Source organism: Alexandromys fortis, unplaced genomic scaffold (genome assembly GCF_014885135.2).
Source record: "Alexandromys fortis isolate MF-2015 unplaced genomic scaffold, M_Fortis_MF-2015_v1.1 scaffold_238, whole genome shotgun sequence".
Lineage (NCBI taxonomy): Eukaryota > Metazoa > Chordata > Mammalia > Rodentia > Cricetidae > Alexandromys > Alexandromys fortis.
In genome coordinates, this window is record NW_026068126.1 from 517,156 (window position 1) to 531,243 (window position 14,088).

A 14,088-nucleotide genomic window follows, 5' to 3' on the forward strand; every position below is an offset into this window, starting at 1 on the left:
CTCTGTCAAGTTGATGGCTCAAACTAACACAGCAGCCATGCACATCATAATAACCATTCCATAAGCAATGAGCCACCTGTGAGATAGAAGACATGGAAGGGAATAGGAGAGCAATCATGTAGTCTCTAGCTGCATCTCCATACACTCTATGATGCTTGTGTAATGATAAAACACCTAGTGATGCCTCTCTCAAAACTTATCCTATCATTGAACAACACATCACACACACACACACACACACACACACACACACACACACTCCTACATAATGACACCTTTAGAAAATGAGAAACATGGGTCTATGAACTTAGAAAACTAATCTCAGGAATGTATTCCCCAAACCAAAGAGCTGATGCCTTCCAAAATTCCTCAAGGCCAAGATTTACTTTGCATCTTACAATGAAGCCTTCAATTATTTGAAACAAGGTAGGGAGAGTAGTTTAAAGAATGTTGGACAACTTATGAAAGCTCCAGCACAGCTGCAATGTTGTGAATTCAAAGGCAGGCAGAAAGTAGAAGGTGTGTCCTGAGCGGCTATCCAGTGGGGGCCTCACAGCTTGCATCCCCAACACCTCCAACACTGCACAGCCGCATGGCCTCTGGATTTCAATCTCCTGTCCTGTAGGACAGATAAGTGATGACATCTGCTGGCTAGAACCCATCCTACCTGGTCCTCCTTTGGGGAAGTTTCTGATTCAAAGTCTAGGCCAGGAGCAGTTGATTGTGCCATAGTACTGAAGGTCACTGAGTCAATACTTTCTGGCTTCATGTGAGGAGAGAGAGCAGATTATTCCTTACACTTTAGATGATTCAGTCAAACATATGGACTTCAGGCATAAACAGCAAAAAGGATCCCAGAAATCTCCACTACAACTGCAAAATGTGACCTCTTAGAAACACAGCATCTAAGAAACCTAGCAAACTTCTAACCCTCGGGACATGTAGGAAGATTAGCACTGCTGGCACTAGTCACATGAAGAACATGGAAATGACTGGCCAGAGCCAAGGCCCTGCCTCTGGCCCCCAACTCCATCCCTGTGACTAAAATATCTGACAAATACCACAGGAAGGGAGGGATTATTCTGACCCACAGTTTCAGGAAATGGAGGCCATCTTTACAGCAAGGCACAGTGAGGGCAGTGCCATATATTCTGATGGGAACCTGTGACATGGTTTGTGACCACAAAGAGAGCTGGACTAGTCTTCAAAGGCTCTGCCCCCCAATGACACATCTCTATCAGGCCTCACGACCCTTGGGGCAGTGCCACTCACTGGGAATCTTGTGTTCTAGCACATGAGCCTGTTGGGAGCATCTGACATGCTAACCATCGTGACAAACAAGTGACATTCTCCATCACTAATGAGAATGCCATTAGCAATTTTGTGAAGACCTTGAACTCTTTCTTAGTATAATCTTTTTAGTGGATAAAGTAGGATATATTGTATTACAAAGGAACTGAATTGTATTGAAACTTAGTTGCAGAAGTGTTAAACGAGTTTGTGACAGCAGTATTTATGCAATACGCATTACCCTTATTAACACTCTAAAAATATATAGCAATAGATCTAATAATTTAAACAACATGATAAGAATAAAGGATATTGGGAGGTGCTACAGCAACTATAATGAGATATGGAAAAAGCTGATGTAGGAGGGTCTTTATCTATCTGTTGTTTTCATTGGTTAATTAATAAAGAAGACTGCTTGGCCTGATAGGTCAGAGCATAGGTGGGTGGAGTAGACCGAACAGAATGCTGGGAAGAAGGGAAGTGGGTCAGACAGGACCAAGCTCCAGCCCAAAATGGACGTAGGCTAGAATCCTTCCCGGTAAGCCATCACCTCGTGGTGCTACACAGATTATTAGAAATGGGTTAAGCAAGTTATGAGAGTTAGCCAAGAAGAGGCTAGATATAATGGGCCAAGAAGTATTTAAATGAATACAATTTGTGTGTTGTTATTTCGGGGCATAAGCTAGCCATGCAGGAGCCAGGAGGGATGAAAAGCAGGCCTGCTTGCCTCATCACTACAAATAGCCCTGGAGTTTCCACTGGGGACAACTGTGGGTTCAGATGGGAACCACACAGTGGTTTGTTGTCTACATTTGCACCTAAAGGAGTTCTGAAAATCAGAAGGCAATGAAGGTAGTTCTGTAGTCAAAGACAGAAAAAGGGAGCTATGGAATTTGCCTCTGCAACTAAGGAAAGCCAGTGAAGCCAGGCATGTGTCAGGGGTGTCCCTGAATGGAGGCCCAGAGAAGACACTGTGTGAAACTGTGAAGGTGAAGCCTGGGTTGCCCCAAAGGTTGTGTGTGAGCTGCTAATAAGAAATGGAACCAGCCTGAGAGGAGACAAATGTGTTCTGGTCAACAAAGCTGAAGGAGTCGGAGATCTGAGGAGCATTTTGACATCAGACGTGGAGATGCAGAGTTGGAGTTTGCCCCGCTGGTTTTCGGTCTTGCTTTGGTCCAGTATTTCCACACTATGCTCCCTTTCCTATGTTTTGGAATGGTAATGTATATCCTCTGCCATTATACGTTAGAAGTATGTGATCTGCTTTTTGATTTTGCTTTTACAAAGGATTTCAGTTAAGAGATTATATTAATCTCAGAAGAGACTTTGAACTTCAGACTTTTAAGCAAGTTTGAGACTGCTATTGACTATGGGTACTTCAGAAGTTGTACTGAAAGCATTTTTGCATTATGATATGGCTACGAGCCTTTGGGGGCCAGGAAGTAGAATGTGGTGGTTTGAAAGAAAATGGCCCCCAAAAGGAGTGGCCTTTTAGGAGGTGTGGCCTTATTGGAGTAGGTGTGTTCTTGTTGGAGGAAGTGTGTCACTGTGTGGACAGGTTTTGAGGTCTCCTATGCTCTAGCTATGCCCAGTGTGGGATATAATTCATTTCCTGTTGCCTGGGGATCCAGCACCATGTTGGCCTGCATACTGCCATGACAATAATGTACTCAACCTCTGAATTATAAGCCAGCCCTAATTAAGTATTTTCCTTTATAAGAGTTGCCATGGTCATGGTGTCTCTTCCCAGCAATAGAAACTTTAACTAAGATGGAAATTCTTAGGAAGTCACTGTAAATACCTGCCTTAGATAGGCTCTCTATCACTGTGAAGAGACACCATGACCATGGAAACTCTTAAACAAAAAAACTTTAAATTGGGTGGCTTACAGTTTCAGAAGTTCAGTCCATTGTCATCATGGTGGGACATGGCAGTGTGCAGGCAGACATGACGCTGGAGAAGAAGCTGAGAGTCCTACGTCTTGATTCTTAGGCCATAGGAAGTGAACTATCACACTGGGCCTGATCTGAGCATATATGAGACCTCAAAGTCCACCCCAGTAGTAAAGCACTTCCTCCAACGAGGCCACACCTCCTAAGAGTGAGGCCCCCTTTCCAGCTCTTTTCTTTCTCATCGCCACAGCACTTTTAGTAGTTTGGCTGCCAGCCTCTCCTCAAGAGAGGGGATGATTCCTAAACATGATGGCGCTGCTCCTGCAAGTAGAAAGGAAAGAAAGAATTGAACTGTAGGGGAAAGAGCCAGGATCTGGAAGTCAGGAGGCCCAGTGCATCATCTAGTCAGTGCTGTAGAACAAACTGCCCCAAATCAACATCTCTCTTTTCCTGTAAGGCAGCTAGGTGTTTGGGTTGACCTGGACAAATCTCAGCTGATCTTGGCTGTCATTTCAATCATCATCAGGATAGATTGCCTGGAGCTGACTGAGCCAAGGTCATGCATGTGTCATCAACCATCCTTCAGGTTAGCCCAAAATTTTCTTAGAATGCTTGGGAAAGACTCCAAGAGAGGAAAAGGAGATATACACAAAGGTCTCAACTCATAACTGTCATATGTCACATATGCCAGGTTCTGTTGGCTAAAATAATTCACAAAGTGAGCCCAGAATCAAGGACAAAGAAAGTAGATGCTGAGTCCAGGTGGCTGCTGGGAAGGAAAGACTCAGGACCATTTTTACAGTTGACACTCCACACCTGCAATATGTTTCAATCTTTGCTATAATAACTAGATTTGTGACCTGGAATTACTTCTTCTCTTTGTATTTCCACTTCCATCTTTATCTGGGAAGTCAGAACACTGAAGTAAATCAAGGCTTGGTGCTATGGCCTGGCTTAGTCTTCTCCAGATACCAGCACAGAGGGTTACACTCCAGAGCGGTGGTCCTGGGAGGGGCTGCAGACTTCTAGGAGATGGAGCTTTTTAGAAGGTCCTTCAGTCATTGCAGATAGGAGCCTTGAAAGGAATTCTCCCTCTTCGTCCTCCTCGCCCTCTTCTTTTCTCTCCCCCACTGCACCAGCCTCCATGCTACCTCAGAGTAATTGATCGCCACAGCTTACACTCCTGATAGGCTGCACAGCCTACATTGGGAGTCCAAATAGACAAAGGGGTAACTCTGAACTTGAGTCTTTAGAACCATGCTCCAAATGGACTTCTCGTTACATCACTTGTAGCCTGTGTCAGTTTTTTGTTGCTATGGAAGTGACAGAAAAGTGATTGTTGGCATAGCATGCATTTGGCACACTATGACCAACATACAACGTATCACCTCATTAGCCAATAAACTTTTACAGGACACCTATATGTTAACAACTGGCCCGTGGCTGATTTTGTGCTAATAGGACAGGATTTAGTAGCTATGACAGGGATCATATGTCCAACAAAGCTGGAGGGTTTGGGGAGGGGGGAGTTTGCATACCCTTTTGGACCCCAGAAGCAAAAGAGTCCTTAGGTTCTTTCTGAGGGTTGATACAGTCTGCCCACGCTTCCCATGGAGCTCACTGATCAAGGCGGCACTGTGGTCTAAGGCATGCCATTATCTGTCTTAGCTGGTAGTCCGGCTGGAGATTCTGGGGCCTGGAGAGAACACCGGTTCTGAGAGGAGGGTCATTTTTCCACCTATAAAATGACAAGCATGGCAATCCTCCCTCAGGGGTTCTCCAGGGTGGCACAAAGTGGTCACTGTGAAGTAAATACTAGGGATGACTCTCTCTGAATGCTGAGGATGTGGAGGTCCGTAAGGGAAAAATGACTTCTTAACATCCTGTCTCCTGAATCCTAGTTCAACACTTACTTCATGTATGTGAAGATGCTCGAGAAATAATGGAGATAGATGGAAACAGGGTTCAGTTGGGAAAGTGCTGTTGCACTTTGTGAGTGTGAGGACTTGAGTCTAAATCCCAGCATCCATGTAAAAACTGGGCCCAGGATGGACTGACTGGCATGACTCACTAGACCATACAACCAATGATTCAGTTCAATCCTGGCACCCATGTAAAAGTGAAAGGAGAGAACCAGTTCCATAAAATTGTCCCCCGATCTTTACATATGTGCATGACATCTGTGTGCCCTCACTCACATTTCATACCCACACACAATAGTACGATTTTAATAACTCGTGTACAGTGATATATGTTTATATTCCCAGGACGGGGCAGGGAACACTGGCAGCAGATTCCTGGGACTCACTGACCAGTCATTCTAGCCAACTAGTAGGTTCTAAATTCAGTGAGGAACCTCTCAAAAAAAAAAAAAAAAAAAAAAAAGAAGGAAAGAAAGACGTGTGGAGGTGTGGAGTGACTGAAGAAGGTGATCAGCATCAATTTCTGACCGCCACACCACACACACGCATGCGCACATGCACACACACAGCAGGATAGAAAATAGCCATCCATCACTCACTAAGAGATGAGAGAAGAGACATGACCAAGTAGGAAGGTAACCAGTGTCCTCTGGCCCGGAGACTGCACACCAGGAGTTGAAGAGAAGATGGGGGAGTTTGAGGAGCAGGAAGAAAGCTGAAGCAATCAAAGGCCTGCTGTCAGGCAGCCTGCTGTCCTCTCTCCTGCAAACAGACCTCTGGGTTTGTAGGGGCAGGGGAAAGGAAATCAGAGCCAAGAGTCAGTGCGGACAGGTAAGGAGGTGGCTGCAGGACTTCCTCCACCCATGATGGTACACTTAATGAGGATACTTTTTGGGATGGTCCTGGGGAGCCAGGTATGTTACTCAAAATAATTTCCCACATCTCAAGCCCTCCTAGTCTCCATAAAGCCAGCTCCACATCCCTTCCAGTCAGGCCATCCCCTGGCAGACACACAGATGGTCCAATCTTACAGGCAAAATTACCTTTCCAGAAAAATGCTTCCACCTTCTGCAAAGGACACAGAAAATTGTGTACAGAGAAGAAGATTGTGAACTTTCAAAACAGAACATCCTTTCTGCCCCTGAATTAGTACCTTTCATTTCATTTCTGATGAATGGTTGCTATGGTGGCATACATCTTTCAATACAGCACTCCAAAGACAGAAGCAGGCAAATCTCTGAGAATTTGAGGCTAGCTTGATCTACACCAAATTCCAGGCGAAAAGAGGGAGGAAAACATTTGAATGGAACATAGCGAGGACACACAGAGAAAACTCTTTTTACCTGGATACAGACATATAAACATTACTCTGATGAAAGTTGTGGGACAGTAACCATCAACCCCGCCATGATAACCGAAAAGGGCACTGGCTCATATTTCTGATGTGTGTTCCTCAGCTGGTGGTATTATTTAGGGGAGGTTTTGTCATCTTCAGGATATGAGGCCTAGTCGGCAGAACTACTTCTAGTGACACCTTCCAGAAGAAACTCAAGCAGGGAAAGATTTGTTGCCCCTCACTATATTATCTTATTACTTATCTGGTGGGATCACTAGGGCTAGGCCTCAGAAGGGCACAGCCAGGCACTGGTCTGGTGCCACTCTGCTTCCTGACCTGCTGCTCTGTGAACAGCCTCTGCTGCATGCCCTACGACCATGGACCGAGCTGCTGTACCTGCCTTTTCTACATGATTGAATGAAGTCCCTTCAAAGACTGAGTTAGTAGGCTACGGAGGCCTGTGGTCCCAATACTGGGGAGACCATGTCAATAGGATCAGGAGTTTGGGGTCATCATGAGCCACATGGAGCTGGAGGCCAGGCTGCATTGTGAGACCTTGTCTCAAACCGACAAGACCTAAAATAAGAACTGTGAGCTGCAAAAATCTTTCCCTGCTTGAGTTTCTTCTGGAAAGTATCCTGGCCACAACACTGCCAGAAAAATGTATGGGAAGAATATAAATTAAAACAAACCTTACAAAAAATAAAAGCTAGACTACAGAGCAAAACTTGAAAGCTGACAACGTTGTGACTGAGGTGAGCTGGGGTGCTTATCTGAATAAGAAGGAAGTGATCTGAATACAAACATCCATCTTGCTCTTGACCAACTGCCCCAAGCTCCTGCTGCAAGATTCCCCAGCCATGGTAGCTGGTGACCTGAGCTGAGCCCAGATAAACCACTTTTCTCCTTAGTTGCATCTGTTATTGTATCACAGCAACAGAAATGTGACAAAGACATTAACTCATTTGATCACCTTATGCTGCTATGAGGTAGGCACTGTTTTTAGTCTTACTTTCCACTGGAGGTCAATGGCTCAGCCACAGTCAAACGGCCACAGTATAAAGCCAGCATTCAAGCCTAGACATTCTGGCTCTCAAATGTGTGGCCACCATACTTACTTCATATATGATGGATGTTTCCCCACTGACAGAGATCCCAAGTCTTTGGGACCCTGTGAAGTATGGTCTATAGTCAATGAAGAATGCTCACTCACTAGCAATCTCTGCTGTGCACACATGGCAGGAGACTGGGGGTGGCTCTCTGTCATCTCCATCAGTCTGCTTCCAGGTGCTGTCAGGTTGTATGAAATGTATGATTGCAGAGATCTGGGCCCAGGGTTGAAGGGGTACCCTGGAAAAATGGGGTTCATTCATCTTATCACTCGTCACAAGCCTGGGAACCAGGTTCATCCCTTTCACTGCAAATTGGCCTACAAATCGGGCTGTGTTGAAAAGCTTCTAAGATTCGTGAGTGAGTCAGGTAGAGCAGGCTCCGCTCTGGCTCTCCTGGCCACAGGCTGTAGGGAGGGCTTCGGATAAATTCCTCAACCCTTTACGTCCTCCTGTGCAAAAGAACTGAAGAAGGGACCACTGCTGGAGACCTGTGCCCACAGAATTTTAAAGAAATGCTTTTTTTCTTTCCTGTCCTTTCAAAGCAGCTGGCTATTTGAAGCTCTCTCAGCAAGCATGGGTGTGTGTCATGAACCCACTCACCAAAGAATTAACGCTAAGGGGATCCAAGTCTTTTCTCTGCACCTTCCTCTTGGGCCCTCCTCCTCTCCATTTTGATTCAGCTCAAAATAACTGAACTCGGATTGAACCAAGTGGAATATCTCCCTGTATCCAGCAGCTCCACAAAGAGGATTAGACCTTAAACCCCACAGCTGTGGAAGAGTTGAAGCCAGACTCTGCCTGGCTACCTTAGGCACCATGTGGCTAATTTTTTTAATCTTAAAAACATGTGATTGAATGACTTCTAATTTTAAATTGTTTTAAGCCATACATGCAATCCTTGTCTGATTAAATAGAATGAAAGAATTTGAAATGAGCAATTCTCCTCAGCTAGCTATTCTCAAAAAATCCAAGAAAGTGTTCTTTAGAGTGTTTTTATTAATTCTTTGAGACCTGCCTACAAATGTATTTTGAGCATATTCACCCATAATTCTTCCCCTTAATTCCTTCCAGATCCACCCGCCTCCCCAACGCCCCTGACTTCCTGTCCTCTTTTTATTAACAGCTCCAATGTGTACTGCACATATATATCTTCATATAAATCTGCACATCTATGGATGGGGGCGTTCACTGGAGCCTAATCAGATTCTTCCAGATCTTGACACACTGCTGTGTTTACTCAAAGACAACAAAGGAACTATCAGTATAGTTCTAGATAAGTACAGGTGTAAGTATTTGTGTAGATGCAAATGTATATTTAAATATCAATATATAGGTTTAGAGTCCTATTGAAAGAAACATACCATGTTTAATAGCTTCAATACAGTATGTTCCCCACAGGTGTGTGTGTGTGTGTGTGTGTGCGCACGCGTGTGCATGTGTGTATGTGTGTTGAATACTTGATCCTTGATAGGTTCTGGAACTTTAGAAGGCAGAGCAGTATTGAAGAAAGAAGGTCACATGGAGAGTACCTATATAGTCTGTGCCTGGTACCTGGTAACTCTCTCTGCTTCTTTTACTCCACGTGGTGAAAGTCACCTCTAGATGCTCCCCACACCATGTGCAGCCTGACTACAGGTCAAGAAGTCCAAAGGTGGAAAGGTCTGCTCTCCTGGAATCTAATATCTACAGCAATACACTGACATGGAGAAGGGGGGGTGGAGGAGATAGATAGATAGATAGATAGATAGATAGATAGATAGATAGATAGATAGATAGATGATGGATGGATAGATAGATAGATAGATAGATAGATAATAGATGTAAATTTAAAGAGTAGATCATAGAACATTTTCGAAAATATGTTCCTTTTTGAGTTTAGAGAAGAATTTAAAACCATGGTTAAATGGGAACACTAATTGATCCCTTCCTCTGTTTGGCAGAGAAGTGTTCTATCTGCATGGATGCCTGTATTCCAGAAGAAAGCACCAGATCTCATTATAGATGCTTGTGAGCCACCATGTGGTTACTGAATTGAACTCAGGACCTCTGGAAGAACAATCAATGCTCTTAACCTCTGAGCCATCTCTCCGACCCCTCTTCTTCTGTTTATCTGCATGTTGAGGGACATAATTTAATGGAACCCTTACCCATGCCTACTCCTGGGTTAAACCCTGCAGCAGCAGCAGCAGCAGCAGCAGCAGCAGCAGCAGCAGTAATAAACCCAGTGCTGTGACTTTCCTAACTCACATCCTTCAGAACATGATGAGGAAACATGGCCTATCATATCTCCTCCCTCACCAAATCCAACATCAAAAGTGCCTGGACATTGATCTTTAGAGAGAAATTCAAATCCCAGAATTAGTTGTAGTCTCAAAAGGGGGGAATAAAACAGCCTGGAGCTCAAAGGGCTGGGGGCAGAAGAGACTCAGTGCTGGGCAAGCAGATGCTGCTAGGTCAAAAAACAAATGTTTTGGCCACAGCTGCCAGAAAAAACAGGAAGATGCCCACAGACCTCCTCCAACCTCTCAGTTCTCCCAAATCTAATGTCTCTGTCTCATTCCCAGTGCTGCAAAGGAGTAACAGCTGCACCCACACCACCACCACCACATCTCCTGTGGAGCCCACAGACCATTGTCTTTTAACCTCCCTCCCCACACATAGCACTGCACCACAGTCTCCAACACTGCAGGCACTCCCTGAAAACACGCCAGCTGAACAGGCCACTAAAACAGGCAAGACACAGACATCACAGTCTCCAGAAATTCAGAGAGAAAACAGAAGCTAAGGAACAAAGTTCACACACAGTAAAGACAAACCCAGAAATTAGCACCTAGACCTATAGTCACCCCAAACCCAGATGCCTAGATGCCAGCCTAAAAACACAATCGATAAAAGCCAAGGCAATATTTCCTCACTAGAGCCCAGATATCCTACCATAGCAGGCCCTGAATATTCCCAAATAGTTAAAGCAAAAGAAAAAGACTTTAAAACCAACTATATGAAGATTATAGAGTTCCTTGAAGAGGAAATGAATACATCTCTTAATTAAATCCAGGAAAACACAAACAGTTGGAGAAAATGAATGAATTCCTCACATAAACACAAGAAAATTTAACAAACAGTTGAGTGAAACCGTTGAAGACCTGTCAATGGAAACAGAAGCAGTAAAGAAAAGACAAACTGAGAGAATTATGGAAATGAAAAATTTGGGTATTCCAACAGGAACTACAAGGAAAGCTGCACAAACAGAACACAAGAGAGAGCAGTGGAGGGGAGAACCACAGCCATTGAAGATATGATCAGGGAAATGAATACATTGAAGATGTGATTGGAGAAATGAATACATTGGTCAAAAAAGATGTCAAATCCAAAAATTCCTGACACAAAAAATACAGGAAATTTGGGTCATTATGGAAAGACCAAACCTAAGAATAATAGGAATAGAAGATGGAGGGAAAAATCCCAGCTCAAAGGCCCAAAAATATTTTCAACAAACTCATAGAAGAAATTTTTCCTAACCTAAAGGAAGTGTCTGTAAAGGTACAAGAAGCATTCAGAACACCAAACAAACTGGAAGAGAAAACAAGACCCCTTACCCCTTAATAATAAGAACATTAAACAGAACAAAAAAAATTAAAAAGTGCAGGAGAAAAAGGCCAAATAACAAATAAAGGTATTAGAATTGCCCTCAATTTCTCAATGGAGACTGTAAAAGAAAGAGGGGTATAGAGAATTTTGCTGCAGACTCTAATAGAATATAGATATCATCCCAGACTACTATACCCAACAAAACTTTCAACCACCATGGATTGAAAAATTAAGATATTCCATGATAAGGTCAAATTTGAACAATATATGTCTACAAATACAGCCCTACAGAAGATAATAAAAGGAAAACTCCAACCTAAGATGGTTAACTGCACCTAACTGCACCCATAAACACAGGAAATAAATAATCTCACCAGCAAACCCAAAAGAAGGGAAACACACACATATATACCACCACCACCATCAACAACAACAAAATAACAAGAATCAGTAATCATTGGTCTTTGATATCTCAATATCAATGGTCTTAATTCTCCAATAAAAAGACACAGACTAACAGAGTGAATCTGAAACAGGATCCATCGTGCTGATGCATCCAAGAAACACCTCTCAACCTCAAGGATAAACAATATCTCAGGGTAAAGGGTGGAAAAAATATTTTCTAAGCAATGAACTGAAGAAGCAATCTGGTGTAGATATTTTAATATCTAACAAAATAGACTTCAAGCCAAAACTAAACAAAAGAGATAAGAAAGGACACTACATACTCATCAAAGGGAAAAATCCACCAAATGACATTTCAGTTCTTAACATCTATGTCCAAACATGAGAGCACCCAAGTTCATAAAAGAAACATTACTGCAGCTTAAATCACACATTGACCTCACACACTGATAGTGGGAGACTTCAACACCCCACTTTCACCAATGGACAGGTCATTCAGACAAAAACTAAACAGAGAAATACTGACACTAACAGATGTTATAACCGAATGGACCTAACAGAGATCTACAGAACATTTCACTTGTACAGAAAATATACTTTCTTCTCTGCATCTCATGGAATTTTCTCCAAAATTGACCACAAACTCAGACACAAAGCAAGTCTCAACAGACTTGAAATAACTCCCTGTATTCTTTCATACCTTCAACAAAACCAGAATCATAGAAACTGAAAACATTCTGAATGAGTACTGAGTCAGAGTGGTTCCAAGGAGCCTGAAAGACCCACCAGACATCAAGAGGAGATTGCAGTAGCAGGAACATGAGCTCCAGAACAACTTTTTAAAAAGGCAGGTCTTATGGGAAGATGCATCTCGAATGTGCTCGAATGGAGGTGGAGAAAGGCCATTGGCCACAGCAGAGGAGCAGCAGGTGCAAGTGAACTTCATGCTCCTTTAGGCAGGACCTTGGGACCACAGGCCCCAGAATGTCCTGTGCCTTTACATGCTTATTACTGCAATATTCCTCCAGTATCTAGCATGTTGTGAGGGGATGAGGGGAGATCTTCACTGCCTGTAATATAGTGTGTTTAGTCCTTGGAAACAGCCAGTTCTACTGGGAATTTTTATCTGTGGATTATCAAGAAGATGACCCCTTCCTAAGCTGTACTATCTAAATTGATGATGATAGTGTAATGGTAACCATACAGAGCTTTGATGAGTAGAAATAAATACAAGAATATGTTTCACAGCTTGGGTCTGTGACTTTCACCTAAGGAGCTGCATAAATGGTAGTTCAAGTTAATGACTAACATTGAGTTCCAGTAGCCCAGCTAATTTAAATTCTTTTAACATTAATGTTGGGAGATGATCAAAGGTTTTGGAGTGCATCACAGCTGAAATAAAGCTTTGAAAATAACAAAGTTAGACTAAGATGTTTTTCTTTTTCTTTTCTTTTTTTCAACATCCAAAGCTTTTTAATAACAGTAAGATCCAGGGTTAGTTTTTGTAGCTGCGGCTAGCCCTTCTGCCTCTGGCACGTTCAAACTTCCGGCCCTTGGAGCGGACATAGGGTTTGGTATGGCTGTGTGGGGTTCCTGAGGCCTTGCCAAAATGCCGGTACACCTCTCGGCCCTTCCGAGGTCCAGACAGGAGCACAGTGCCACGGCCCTTGGGAGACTCCAAGGCCAGCCTTGAGGATGCGACTTCGGGCCCGGCTGCTTACCCGCAGTGCACACACCTTCAGTTTGGGCACATCGAGAATCCTCACGTCATCTGTGACCGTCCCCACAACCACAGCTGTCTTGTTTTCTCGGCCAGGAAGCTTCATCTTTCGGATCATCCGGGACAGGGACAGAGGTGGTCGGTTGGTGCGACTCATGAATAACCTTTTCAGCACAACCTGATTGAAGGTGGAGTTGGTTCGCCTGGCCAGAAACCTGTACAGCTTGACCAGCAGCCGCAGGTAGATGTCCTGGCTCTTGGGCTCCTTGCGCCGAACCTTTCGGGTCCTTGTTGTGGCGGATGTCAACACCCATGATGGCGCCTCCTGCAGGGCCTGGTCCGGAAAGACAGAACTCCGCCGGAGTGGGCGGGGAAAGGGCTCCCTGCGGGACTAAGATGTTTTTCTTAAATGGCTTTGAAAAACCCAAGAAGACAATCTAAAGTTTTAGAAAGGCACACATAGTTTAATGCAGAACTCGTTAAGGTCAGGGAGCAATAACGAAGCAGCCCAATTATCATTAGCTGTCATGCCTTTCTTGCTAGGATTGGTTGATGATCAAAGTGATGATTAATTCCTTATACCCATCTCTGCCCTCAATCTCCTGATATTAAAAAAGTATTAATGAGTGTGTAAGTAGAGCTGATTGATTCTTTTTCATATATAAAAGTTTGTGTTTGTGATTCCTTTAAGGTTCCTTACAAGATTACCTTTTAAGATTATTAATAAAGCAATTGACCCTTTCTTTGTAGCTGCAAAACACAGCCTGCCAGTAAAAGACCTGACAAGAATATTTCGCTTGCCTGCAGTTAATCTGTAACAAGT

At 43.6% G+C, this 14,088-nt stretch overlaps 1 pseudogene; it reads right to left on the reverse strand.

Annotated features, from left to right (window-relative positions):
* Window positions 1-13,001: 13,001 nt before the first annotated feature.
* LOC126490688 (60S ribosomal protein L18-like) lies at window positions 13,002-13,594 on the reverse strand (annotated as a pseudogene).
* Window positions 13,595-14,088: the final 494 nt, after the last annotated feature.